Source organism: Leuciscus leuciscus, assembly GCF_965113295.1.
Source record: "Leuciscus leuciscus genome assembly, chromosome: 18".
NCBI lineage: Eukaryota > Metazoa > Chordata > Actinopteri > Cypriniformes > Leuciscidae > Leuciscus > Leuciscus leuciscus.
The window spans coordinates 38,873,899-38,887,274 of NC_138742.1; the positions used below are offsets into that span (position 1 = coordinate 38,873,899).

At 44.3% G+C, this 13,376-nt stretch overlaps 1 long non-coding RNA gene across 1 annotated transcript in view; it reads right to left on the minus strand.

Annotated features, from left to right (window-relative positions):
• Nucleotides 1-178: 178 nt before the first annotated feature.
• The window catches only part of LOC309480406, a 75,487-nt gene continuing 62,289 nt past the window's right edge, over nt 179-13,376 (minus strand). Inside the window, exon 2 of the long non-coding RNA XR_014199635.1 lies at nt 179-1,156. This is a non-coding gene — a long non-coding RNA (uncharacterized lncRNA). The remainder of the gene's footprint in view (nt 1,157-13,376) is intronic.

Genomic DNA, 13,376 nt, shown 5'->3' on the forward strand with positions numbered 1-13,376 from the left:
CGCTCGCTTTTATTTCCTTTTATTTCCAAGTCTTTTCTTAGAACCACTATTACTGAAGTTGATAGTCTGCTGAAACCAACCCACGAAGGCTAAAATAATCTTTGTTGAGTCTTTCGCTCGCTTCAAGTCGCCATAGCAACCAGAACGCTGTGGCCACGTGATCCAGGTGCCTTTTATCCAAAACAGACGCACACACACACAGAAGGCCGATCTCCCAAACAGAGTAACGTAGATCTTTTAAATTTGCAATCTGAAGGAAATGCTGTTTAAAGTTGTCTAAATATTACTAAGAAACGTTGGGGTTTTGTGGTGAATGACTGAAACTGTTTCTATCTCTCCCTCTAAATTCTCTTTCACACACACAAACATACACGTTCACGCACACACATACTCTCACCCACGTGTGCCGAGATAAACACACTGCCACGTGCTCACGGAGCTGTCGGCAAACCCATCTCTCCTTGCAAAACGCTACCCTCTCAACATCTCACACGAACACCTAAAATCATTCTTATCTCCATTCTTCACTATTAGTTTCCTCTCTCTCTCTCTCTCTCAAACCTTTTTATTTTGTTGTATTTCTGTATTACGATCGTTATATTGCTTGTTTTGTTTATGCATTTTTACTCCTGCGTGATTTTAAATGATTGTGTAATCGCTAGCTTGTTTAAATAAACTTTGTTAAATCATTTGAATTAAGTTTGCCTGTTTTGTTTCAAATTCTGAGTCCCTGATGAGTGCAGATTTTACCTTATAAGCTCTACGATTGGTTATTCTTAAAAGAAACCTAAAATTGTCTAAAACACGGAGATAATTATCTTCTTTGTGGCCACAAGAAAGTGTTATCTATCAGTGTTAAAGACGCCCGATTTCTGTTCATGAATCATACATTCTGTCTGCTGGACGGCCAATCTGTGTGATAAATGAACAGTCTTCAACTTTTACCTCAAATTCCCCCAAATTGAGTAAATTCTACCCGTCTCTATCAGTGATTATTACAAGTAACTGTGTAATCGCTGATACAAGCCGAGGTTGTGACCTATTCCCTAATTTGAATAAATTAATTTATGGAAGCAACAGATGCATATTCACATTGATGAATATTACCGCTAATTTGAGCTAATTAATTCCCCAACACAAAGTCATTGTTGTTACACTGCATCAAGCCTCCAAGCGGCCCTGATGGTCAGAGATACAGGAACAGGAAACTGTTCCCGTCCATCATCCTGCAGGCTGTTTGTGACCATCAGGGCCGCTTCATTGACACCTACGTGGGCTGGCCTAGGTCAGTGCATTGCGCACGAGTACTCCGGTACAGTCCACTGTACAGGAGGTCAGTGTACCCTCCTCCAGGGCACTTCATCCTCGCAGACGAAGGGTACCCATGTCTCCAACACCCACTCCCCCTCATCACTCCCTACAAGAGGCCAGTACAAGATGTGGGAGCCCAGCGCTTTAATCTCCATCGTTCCAGGGCACGCTCCATTATAGAGCGGGCTTTTGGGATGATGAAGACCAGGTTCAGGGCCATCTTCCTGCAAGCGCTGGAGGTGCACCACACCTTTGTACCTCATGTAAGTTAATTGAAAAATACATTTTTCAATTAAAACACAGCAAACAGCCTGTCCATCCTCTCCCTGCTCTCTCGAGCTCTCCTCTCCTCTGCCTCCCTTTGCAGAGCCATGTCCTCTCTAATGAGGTTCAGCATCTCCTCAAATTCCCGCTTTCTCCGTGCTGGTCCTCCTGCTGGTGGTGGTGCGGGTGCTCCTGCTGGTGCTGCTGGTGGTGCTGGTGCTGGCTCCTCCTCACTGTGGCCACCCACTGCTGAACTTGACCCTGGTCTGTCCTCAGGGATTGAGGCGATGAGGACAGGGGGATTGGTAGAATGCCTCTGCCCCAACACCTCATCCATGAGGACAAACCAGGGCCACGTTTCAGTAGTGGGTTTCCCACCCACTCCCTCTCCTGTCCCAGGACACTTGCAATCCTAAGGTAGAGCAAATTAACCATGGCTTGTTAACAACAACAGCACAATATATTTCAGCAAAGATTGGTGTATTAACTTTCTTACTTTATATTTTGTTTTTAAGTTGTTCCATTTTTTCTTTGCCTGCATGGGGGTTACCTTCCCCTGCAGACCCATTTTCTCCAGAATTGCTCTAAAAAAGCAGAAAAGGGTACTTATGAAAAATTATAACACAGGGGTGCAAATGAAATCTTAACATTAGTGCATTGTTAACACTGAAAAATGACACATAAGGACATGCATTCAAAATACTTCAGAAATCATATTTCTGGATACTCAAATGTGGTTAAAACCTTTGTAGACATACTTGCATGATAGCACTACAAAAACACATAAAAGTGAAAACCCATTGCATCAACTACTGCTTTTCTTATTGTTGTGGGTTTTCTAGGGTGAGTGATATTTATTATAATACACAAGTGAGACAGACTACTGCAAATTTTACAACTAGGTGTTGTCTTACCTCCAAGCCACGCTGGCGGAGTTTTTTACCCGGTAAATAAATGGTCATTTTCAGACCGCAATTTAATAAATAGAGCGGTCTGCTCCTTCCTCCCGGAAAATTATTAAACTAATTAGCACAAGTTTTGCATCTAACCACCTGACAAATTAAGCCACCCAATGGTAACAAAGGAGTTAAGATGAAGTTTATAAGAAAGAAAAACTTGTGGCTTTTGACTGTGGTTTTGTTAGTTTATTTAAGTAAATGAAAACATAATACTTACATTTAAAAGTGAATTTTCCCTCAACCACCGAACTCGAGGAAGCCATTTTTTAAAATGAAAATGCTGTCGTCACCGGCGCGCAATGACTTATGGGCAGAGATGTATAGTAACGAAGTAGAACTACTTCACTACTGTACTTAAGTACTAAAAGGCTGTATCTGTACTTTACCTGAGTATTATTTTTTTCTCCTACTTCCACTTTTACTTCAGTACATATTTTCAAGGAGTTTAATACTTTTACTCCGATACATTTTTTATGTGCTGCATCGTTACTCGTTACAATTATAAAAATGTTACGAATCATTCCAAACCCACATTATCACTGCCAGAGCGCCGGTAGATGGCTCTGTCACCAGGTTTGATGAAGCTAGCCCAGCGAATCAAGCGATCAAGAAGACCGCGCGTGCTCCCGTTCTGCCTTTCGCTCTGCTGCCTGCCTCCATTGAGAACACTTGAGTTTGTTCATTTGTTTCGAGATGGAAGAACCAGAACACCACCTTCAACTTCGAGTGATCGTGGCGGTGAGGGTGAGGAAGGAGACCAGAGTCCATGTTTTCATTTGTCAGAGTGAAAGACAATTCATATAGATTGAAGTGCGTAACTGTTAGCTGTCATGAGGACGCCGACGCACTGAACCGTTTTTTGTTTAAATAGTTTAAAGTTACTATTAGATGTAATGTTATTACCTTGACAAACTATAGCCTACATCATTAAAATGAAATAAGACTTAAGTTTCAGTATTTGAGCACTATTTTATTCTTATAGGGACAGTTATGTCTTAATTTGTGTCAGGAGTTATGTAATAGAAAAAATAGTCGATACCTTTAAAATGAATTATGAGTGTCAGCCGCTCCCATTCAGAAAAACACTCCTGTGCTGTCATCATGAAAGCGCTTGACCAAACAACGTCCCTCAGGGCTTTTAGCTCAAAAATGTGCAGATTTTGACAAATATTGATAGATTTCATAGGTTTACGGCAGATTTCTATAGAGAGGAATAATATTTATTGAAATTATAACCAAAATGGGCCGATGTAATCATTCTGAGCGCCGCTGGATACTCTGATGTACTGTGTTTTCAGTCCATACTGGCAACACAAGGAAGGGACATATTTGTTAAAGTTAAAGGACAAGTTCGGTATTTTACACTTAAAGCCCTGTTTACAGATCGTATCTGATGAAATAGAACGGTTAAGATTAAAATTTGGACACATGCTGCTGTCCCGAGAATTTTAGGGTGTTTTAAGGTGCTCTTGTACATTCCTGTCCTTGTACTGCTACTTCAACCAAATTAATTGTGAGTGTCCTAAACATTTGAAATAATATAACAATATGATGTTCAAACTTTTGACTGTTTTCTTTAATAGCTTCATCACACAATACTTGTACTTTTACTTTCAGTACTTGAGTAGTACATTTTAAAATAAACTACTTGCAATACTTAAGTACAAAAAATTTTGAATACTTTAGTACTTCTACTTAAGTGTTGTGCTTAAAGAACACTTCAACTTCTACTCAAGTCACTTTTTTGATCGAGCACTTGTACTTTTACTCAAGTCTTGGTCTCTAATACTTTATACATCTCTGCTTATGGGGTAGGATAGGCCATTTTTGTTTCACAATCCAATGAGCTGCCAAAATAGGATCCGTTTTTGTATCCTTCCTTTCACGGGGAAAGAAGGGTGCATTTGGCATCGCTTTTAGCCTTCGTCGCACTGTGATGACGCAACTGGCCTTCGAATACGGCCTGCGTAGGATGCAGAACTGAATTGGGACGTTCTTCGTCGCGCCGCGGTGACGCAATCGGCCTTCAAATGCGCCCTTCGAAGGATGCAGTCTTTGAATTGGGACGTCCTTCGTCGCGCCGCTGTGACGTTTCGTCGCGCCGCTGTGACTCAATTGGCCTTCAAATACGGCCTTCGAAGGATGCAGCCTTCACATTGGGACACAGCTACATACTTACCAATTCCTACCTACCTCGAAGATTCCTCACCTGAACTTCGTCTCCGATCATCCGCCATCTGTCATCCATCTCCTGTCATCTGTCTTCTACCATCAGCCTGCCGAATCCTCTTCCATCTCCTGTAATCAAGTTATCAAGATTATCGTCCAGCTAAGTTCATCATCCAGTTCTGATTCTCCAAATACATACCAGTCTCCTCTGCTGTTCCACTCCGTGCCTCTGTTCAATAAAGCTCTATTTTAGCGTGGCCACATAACGGGAAGTGTTAAATAAGGGTAATGCCATTTAACTATGTATATTGTGGCATTTTATGTATTACCTTGTATGCTTTCCTCTGTACGCTGTTTATGCCTCGTTATCGTGTATTGGAAACCTCCTTATTGTTCACACTGAAGACTCAAATTTCATCATTTAATATTGTTTTTAGTATTATTATTACTTTTTATTAATATTCATAATCAGTAGTATTATGTATCTGTTTTATACTTTTTATATACATTCATAATCATTTGTAATCATTGTATTTTGTGAAGATGTGGGAGAGACTTTCGGAGACTTTGGACTTTGAGTGTGTGCTGCAGAGACTGAAATGTATATTCAGTGTTTATACAAGCATAGCATAAGGGGGTATACATTCCAACGTTAATGGAAACCATATGTTCCTCTGCTTAATTTATGTGTTCCTATGGTGATGTCGTTTTTTCCTTGGTTAGTTGTATAAAAACCAAGCCCTTTTGTCTGAAAATCAGGAAGAGATGGAAAGGCAGAGAAGATGACTGAGAAGCTGAATCAAGACCTTCGCTTGGTCCATTGTCTCTTCCTCCTATGTCTTATATAAAATAAATAAATAAATAAATAAGAGATCTCTTGGCAAAATCACTGATGTCTGTTTCCATGAAATCAAACAAGGGGAAAGCAAGATTTTTAAATCTACAATTTGGCGTCACGAACAGGATAGCAATCCAGGCATTTGCCTCAATCATTGCAGGTAAGACTTTTTTTTTTATTCTTATAAAATAGTTTTAAGTCTGCCTGATGATTAGAGACAGTGACTGAAACTGCTTAAAAGAACTGTGATTTCAAGTACCAGTTGTTTTGCCAATGAATATAAGACATAGTATAATAATATAAAAAATTCACTTTAATTTGGCTTATTTAAGTTTCTCTGAAAAGTAAACCTCTAAAATGATTTGATATGCTGGGACTGAGATGGATCTTTTTTAGAAAAAAGGCCATCTAGTCAAAACATTTGGGATAATTAGCTGTAAGAAATTTTGCTTGGTTGTCACTGTTTGGTGGTTGGGGATATGATGAGACTGTAAAAACGATAGCAGAGTAATCTCTAAAATATATCCAACACACGGAAGATTCGTTCTCAGAAGGAGACGAGGAAGTGAAACAAGCGATACTTGATTGACAGGAGCGGTTAAATGTGGCGAGTCCGTAAAAACAATGGCAGAATAAACTCTAAAACATTGTAACACGCTGGAGTAATACAAGTATAAAAAGGCAGCGAGACTTGATTGACAGGAGCGGTTAAATGTGGCGAGTCCGTAAAAACAATGGCAGAATAAAAACATTGTAACACGCTGGAGTAATACAAGTATAAAAAGGCAGCGAGACTTGATTGACAGGAGCGGTTAAATGTGGCGAGTCTGTAAAAATGATGGCAGAATAAACTCTAAAACATTGTATTGTTGTACAAGTATAAAAAGGCGCCGTTGTAACTAGCTAGGATCGCGTGCATCCTGATTTTGACCGTAAAGCTGTTCAAATATTTGAGGATATCTGTTCCGAGTAAGCTTAAAGGAAAAAGGAAAAAACAAAGAAATGAATCTAAGATAAACTAGGGAAAAAGAAATAGGGAAGAAATGCATCTGAGTTAACTAAAAAAAAAAAAAAAAAAAAAAGAAACAAGAAAGGAATACTGAAAAACATTGGAGTTAACTTTTCTTACATTTTTTCTTTTGTTCTGTGAGAGAGAGGCAGGGGTAGCAGTAGCTCATCTGAGAGTTCACTCTAAACACACACATACATATAGTTGGAGAGTGAAGAAGCCCCTCCCTTCGGAATTTGCTCCATACCTTCACACACACATACTGTATACTGTAGTTTGGAAAGAGAGGGGGAGAGAAGCAGGGCAGTTCTGAGAACACACACACATCCCTGCTGTTCTGATAGCACAAAGTAACAAATACTTAGCAAAATGGCAGAAAGTGACTGTAATAGCAGAACAATATCTGCTTGGTACCTGGAAAGAAAGAGAAAGAAACAAGCTAAGCTTTTGAGAAAAGGACTTGACATAAATGCAATTATGGATGCACAGTTACACTGGTTCGAGTCTCAAAAAGACAAGATGAAATCAAAAGCATTCCCAATTTTGGCAGCTCATTGGATTGTGAAACAAGGTGGAATTTGTTGCGATATAAATGGTGGTCCAGTTCCACTTGCTGAAGCAATGAAGCCTCAAATTGAAGCATTTAACAAGTTGAACAAAATCATGTCTATTAAATGTTCAGATGGAGAAAATATAACCAGTGATGATTCATTTGATTCAGATTGGACATATATAATAACTGAAGCTAAAAGAAAATATTCACAACCACCAGTGAAATCCGCAACCACAGTAACGCCTCCTCCTTACAAACCAATTTATCCAGCTTTGCCTGAACAATATACGAGTTCATCTAAACCTCTGACACAGTCTCAAGCTTTAGGATCAAATGGAGGTCCAATTGACAAAATGTATATTGCATCTGCACAAGCAGCTCCAATAATAACAAGATCTAAATCAGCCCAGCCAAACAGAGACATGCTGCGATGTACACCAGCTCGTAATTATGGATCTGACTGGGGTGATGAGACAAGAGATGACGACATGATCTGTCACATGCCTGTCCTGTCTTGTGCTGCACATGGGTGTTTTGTTATTTTGGGACATGTGCTTGTATCATTGTCTGATCCCTCCCCCTTGTTATCTGATTATTGTTTGAGTTCATCCACCTGTTCCCTCCTGATTAGTTTCCCTTTATAAGTCCCCTCTTGTTTGCAGTCTGGGTCGGTACGTTGTCTAATGTTTCCTGTTCCCGTGATTCTCAGTATGTTCTGTTCTGTTTTTGTTTTGTATTTATTAGTTATGTTTTCCCCCTCGTGGGTTTTGTTTTGTGTTTGTTTTGTTTTGTAATAAACACCATTCTGCAGCACTTGAGTCCTCACACTTTTGGCATTACACCAGCCGTGACATAACGTACCGACCACATGAGGACTCAGCGGAGAAGAGGTGCGCAACCAGTCTCCTGTGCGCAATGGGAGCGGATCCTCCAATTTAAGGAGCTAGTCTCCCCTCCGTCAGCAGGGGATGGAGGTGAGAGAGTTCAGCCGGAGGTTCAGTAGAGCAGCTGAGGGGTTGAACCTTAGCGATGAAGCTCGTAAGGATTTATTTAATAATGCGCTTGACGAGCCGATGGACTGGCTGATCCGAAGAGCTTTCGATTGGGTCAGTTTTGAGGCGATGGTGGAGGGTCCTCATTCGCCATCGGGAGAGAATTGCCAGGGAGGTGGTCCCAGTGCCGGTGGTCCCAGTGCCGGTGGGTCCTGAGTCCGGTAGTCCGGAGACGGAGGAAGAAAGGAAAGGCCTCCTCAACGACGAGTCCGGTGGTCCCGAGTCCGGTGGTCCCGAGTCCCGGTGGTCCCAGTGCCGGTGGTCCCAGTGCTGGTGGTCCCGGGTCCAGTGGTCCCAGTTCCGGTGGTCCAGAGTCCGGTGTTCCCAGTTCCAGTGGTCCCAGTTCCGGTGGTCCCAGTTCTGGTGGTCCCGGGTTCGGTGGTCTCGACTCCGGTGGTCGGAGATGGAGGAGGAGGAAAATGGCCTCTTTAGCTGATTGTCCAGTGGCTCCTAACACGGAGACCATCCCGGAGGTGACTGCCGTCACTGACGCACCGCCCAGGCGTCCTGCTCTGCCCGCGCCGCCCAGGCGTCCTGCTCTGCCGGCCCGCCCCAAGCGGGTCGTCCTGCCGGCGCCACCCCAAGGACCGTTCACGTCTGCCGATCCAGAGACTGTTCACGTCACGTCTGCCGATCCAGAGACTGTTCACCGTCACGTCTGCCGATCCAGAGACTGTTCACGTCACATCTGCCGAGCCTGTGTCTTCGGACAGGATGGCCGCCGCCGAGCCTGTGTCTTCGGACAAGATGGCCGCCACGAGCCGGTGGTGTCTGTTCCTGAGCCGGTGGTGTCTGTTCCTGAGCCGGTGCCTGTTCCTTGGCCGCCCGAGGGGTCGTCTCCGCCATGGCCACCCGAAAGGTCGTCTCCGCCGTGGCCACCCGAAAGGTCGTCTCCGCCGTGGCCACCCGAAAGGTCGTCTCCGCCATGGCCGCCCGAGGGGTCGTCTCCGCCATGGCCGCCCGACGGGTCGTCTCAGCCCTGGCTGCCTGCACGATCTTTTCCGCCCTGGCCGCCCGAGGGAGAGTCTCCGCCATGGCCGCCTGAAGGGTTGTCTCCACCCTGGCCACTTGAAGGGTCGTCTCCGCCCTGGCCGTCCGAGGGAAAGTCTCCGCCCTGGCCGCCCGAGGGAAAGTCTTCGCCCTGGCCGCCAGATGGACTGACATTTCCGCCCTGGCCTCCCGAACTCTGTGGTCCTCCCTGGCCTCTCGAACTCTGTGGTCCGCCCTGGCCTCCCGAACTGTCCATTTCCCCTGCCCCACCCTGGTCTGTCCTTCCTGTTCCTCCCGTCCCGCCCTGGTCTGTCCCTCCCCTCCCGTCCCGCCCTGGTCTGTCCCTCCCGTCCCGCCCTGGTCTTATGGAGCGTCTGGTAGCCGCTCCGTAGGGAGGGGGTAATGTCACATGCCTGTCCTGTCTTGTGCTGCACATGGGTGTTTTGTTATTTTGGGACATGTGCTTGTATCATTGTCTGATCCCTCCCCCTTGTTATCTGATTATTGTTTGAGTTAATCCACCTGTTCCCTCCTGATTAGTTTCCCTTTATAAGTCCCCTCTTGTTTGCAGTCTGGGTCGGTACGTTGTCTAATGTTTCCCGTTCCCCGTGATTCTCAGTATGTTCATGTTCTGTTTTTGTTTTGTATTTATTAGTTATGTTTTCCCCCTCGTGGGTTTTGTTTTGTGTTTGTTTTCTTTTGTAATAAACACCATTCTCCAGCACTTGAGTCCTCACACCTTTTTGCATTACACCAGCCGTGACATGATCACAGTTGACAAGATCGGTCCTGAATTTTCTTCACCTGTTGTTAAAAGGGAAGACTTACAATCTGAAATGATGACAGAAGAGAGACCATTCACACCAGGAGAACGTCAAGCCATTCTCACAGCCTTGCCTCCTCTGAAGAGACAAGATCCAAACACAGAGTTTTGGAGAGAATTAGACTCTCTGGTTGAAGCACATCAAATGACATTAAAAGACATACACACCATTGTGAAAGCTAAAATCCCAAGAGACAGATGGGAACGCTTGCCAGCTTCAGTAAACACAGCCCAATGGATAAATTTGTGGGTTGATGACCAGGGGCGACCCCTGGGTCTTTGGCAAGCAATTAGATGTGTTTCGAAAAGAAATCCAAGAAATCTTGGGCAGCGGAAAAATTCCTTTCACATTAGTGACATTGATTAAGCAAAAGGATGATGAATTTTTCCGGTCACTGTTGGCAGTCAGACTCCAGAGAATCTTTCTGCACCGGTTTGGGTCAGATTGGGCAAACGACCCAGGACTACTGTGCAAAAGTAGGTTTTTCGGAAAATCCAAAATACCCGGAAATCTCGCCAGCGCGACCATCCAATCCGAGGCGTGCGTCTCTTTCGTCCCGAGCCAAGGATTCCGGTTTATGTAAGACACTTGGGTCTGCGACGGACGGTTTAGGAGTTACGAGCCATTCCGTGCTTTTGAACGATGATGATCCAACATCCCAGGTTGCGCTCCAAAGTGTCGTGTTGTGCACTCTGTTGTGATCCATTTTCGGTGAGCTTGTTTGTTGGCGACCTTAGGCCCTCTCGCCGCGGCCCAGGTGGGCGTGGCCTTTGCCGGCTCCCCCGCCTCGGTGTCATTGCGGCATCGCTTCTCGGCCTTTTGGCTAAGATCAAGTGGTCTGGTTAGAAGTTCGTGACAGCGATCGCCTCTTGTGGGACCCTTTGGTTTCGTGTGTTGCTTGTCACACGGGACCCACATCCTTCAGGAGGTACATTGACAAGCGGCTTTTAAGTGACGACTCGTTTCTGCGAGGAATCTTGTTTTAAGGTAAGCAGGTTTTAATTAATTAATTTATTGTATATTTATTGTTGGGTTTTAGCCGCAGTAGGCTGGTGGTGCCTCCAAAATGTCGGCTGCTCGTGCCGGCGTGAGGAGGCACCACAGCGTGCGTTTTAAATTCAAAGCAAAAGAGGATGGCACTCTCCTGGCCATGTCCAGACTGGACTTTTCTAGGAAGTGCATCCAACAGATTCTTGGTTTTAAAGTTGTGGACATAAACTGCCTGTTGACTCTGCCCCTGAATCATGGTTTTGATGTAAGCTTTGCTTCGGCTTCCTTGCTAAGTACTTTTTGGACTCGGTTTGAAATGTGTAAAGCCAATTTCTCCATGTTCACTGTGGAAAAACTGACTGATAATTCACTGAAGGTTGTGATTGTCAGGATGTTTAATGAAACAGTAAGTGGAGATGACATTGCTGTATGGTTGGCAAGATATTGCTCTATTCGTGGACAACCAGTCAAGGTTTTAGATGAAGACGGTATCTGGAGCTGTGCGTGGAGAGTGCCCATAAAACAATGGGCAGATCCCAACAGCTACCATGGCCTGAGTCAAATACCTTCAATGATTGTGTTGGGAGAAAATAGAGGCTACATCCATTACCAAGGGATGTCCAAGCTATGCCGCAAGTGTGGCAAACTTGGACATCTCGCCGAGGCATGCCAAGAAGTAGTGTGTAGGAAGTGCAGAGAAATTGGGCATATTTTTGAGGAGTGCCAAAATGGCAGAAAGTGCAACCTCTGTGGAGAATCATCCCATCTCTACAGAGACTGCCCTAAAAGTTTTGCCAACAAGTTAAAAGGCAACAAAATGGCCGCCCCACCAAAAGAACAAACAATTGAGGAGGCAGGCCCTGAGGTTTTGGCGGGAAATTCAAACCCCCAGCCAGCCTCAGGGATTGGACAGGAAGGAGGAAGTGGGGCGGCCACAGGGGCGGAGTCAATTCTGGCAGTTGGTGAGGGGGAGGAAGCCAATCCTCAAAATGAAAAAGAAGACAGTATGGAGGATGTAGAGGAGGAAATAGCTTCCTCCCTAGTAACCGTGTCTGAGGTTAGTGTGTCCACTAGTGGGAGTGAAACAGACTGTTCGCTCCCTAATGCTCAAGTGCAGAAAAGAACTGCGAGATCTCCTCTGGTTCAAACAGAGGAGAAAAAGCTGCGGGTAGCGCATCGGCTAGATAGTTCCCCCATGGAAGATCTAGACCGTATGTGGCCCGCAGAATCTCCAAATTAAGTCTCTTTTCTGCATTTCAAGCTAAGAACATCATCGCCAAAGGAGTCGCAAGAGGTCCTCTCTGCGAGCCCTGAGGCGTCAAGCTCTTTCCCCCTTGAGGTTCAGGTTTTCTGGGCAAAAGGAAAGGCAAGTGCAACAAGATGTAACATGATTTTAATTATATCTCTGTAGTCCCATGGTTTTCTTTTAAATGTCTCACACCTTTTTAACCACACTGCTCATGGCTCTCACTATCTCCACAATCAATGTGAGAAGTGTGAAGAGTAATATACGAGCACAGAGCGTGTTATCCCTTTTAAAATCTTTTAAGTCAGATGTGTTTTTATTGCAAGAATGTGGTCTGCCTTTTTTAACAAATTACAGGAAGTGGGAGGAGATTTGGACCCCAGGACCTTCCATCTGGAGTGGGTCCAATTTTAACAAAAATGACGGTGTTGCTATTTTAATTAAAAATCCCAATGTTTTGGTGAAGGGCAGCACTGTGGTGAGGGATGGGTCGGCAATTTTAGCTAATCTGACTTTTTTAGGTAATGATTTTAACATTTTAAATGTGTATGGTTTTACAGGAAAAAACAACAGGTATGAGCTTTTAGAAGACCTGCAGCCCCACATGCTAGGTAGGGCTCCCCTAGTGGTAGCAGGGGATTTTAATTGTGTTTTATCAAGAAAGGACAGAAAGAGGGTAGGAGAGGATTTTAAGGTCGACAAGACATCGGTTTTATTGCAAAATATAGTCAAAGATTTTAAGTTAGTTGACTGCTTTAAAACAATGCATCAAAGAGAGGAGGGCTTCACCTGGTTCAGTGGTGACGGTGCCAGAGCCTCTCGAATTGACTATGTTTTTACAAGGGACTGCCCGCCGACCGATGCTACATTGACCCCCCTCTTCTTCTCTGATCACATGATGCTGTCCTGCACTCTTTCACTACCCACAGGTGTGACTGTAGGGGGAGGGCTGTGGAAACTGAACTGCTCCCTATTAGAAGATGAGGAAGTAATTAGCGAGTATAGGGAGCAGTTCAGCCAATGGCAGACCCTCCAGGACTTTTATGACTCACGAGCACAGTGGTGGGAAATGATGATGATGATGAATTTTATTTATAATGCACTATACATTTGACATCAAATCTCAAAGTGCTACAAGGCTCAAACAGATAAAAATAATTAAAACAAATAC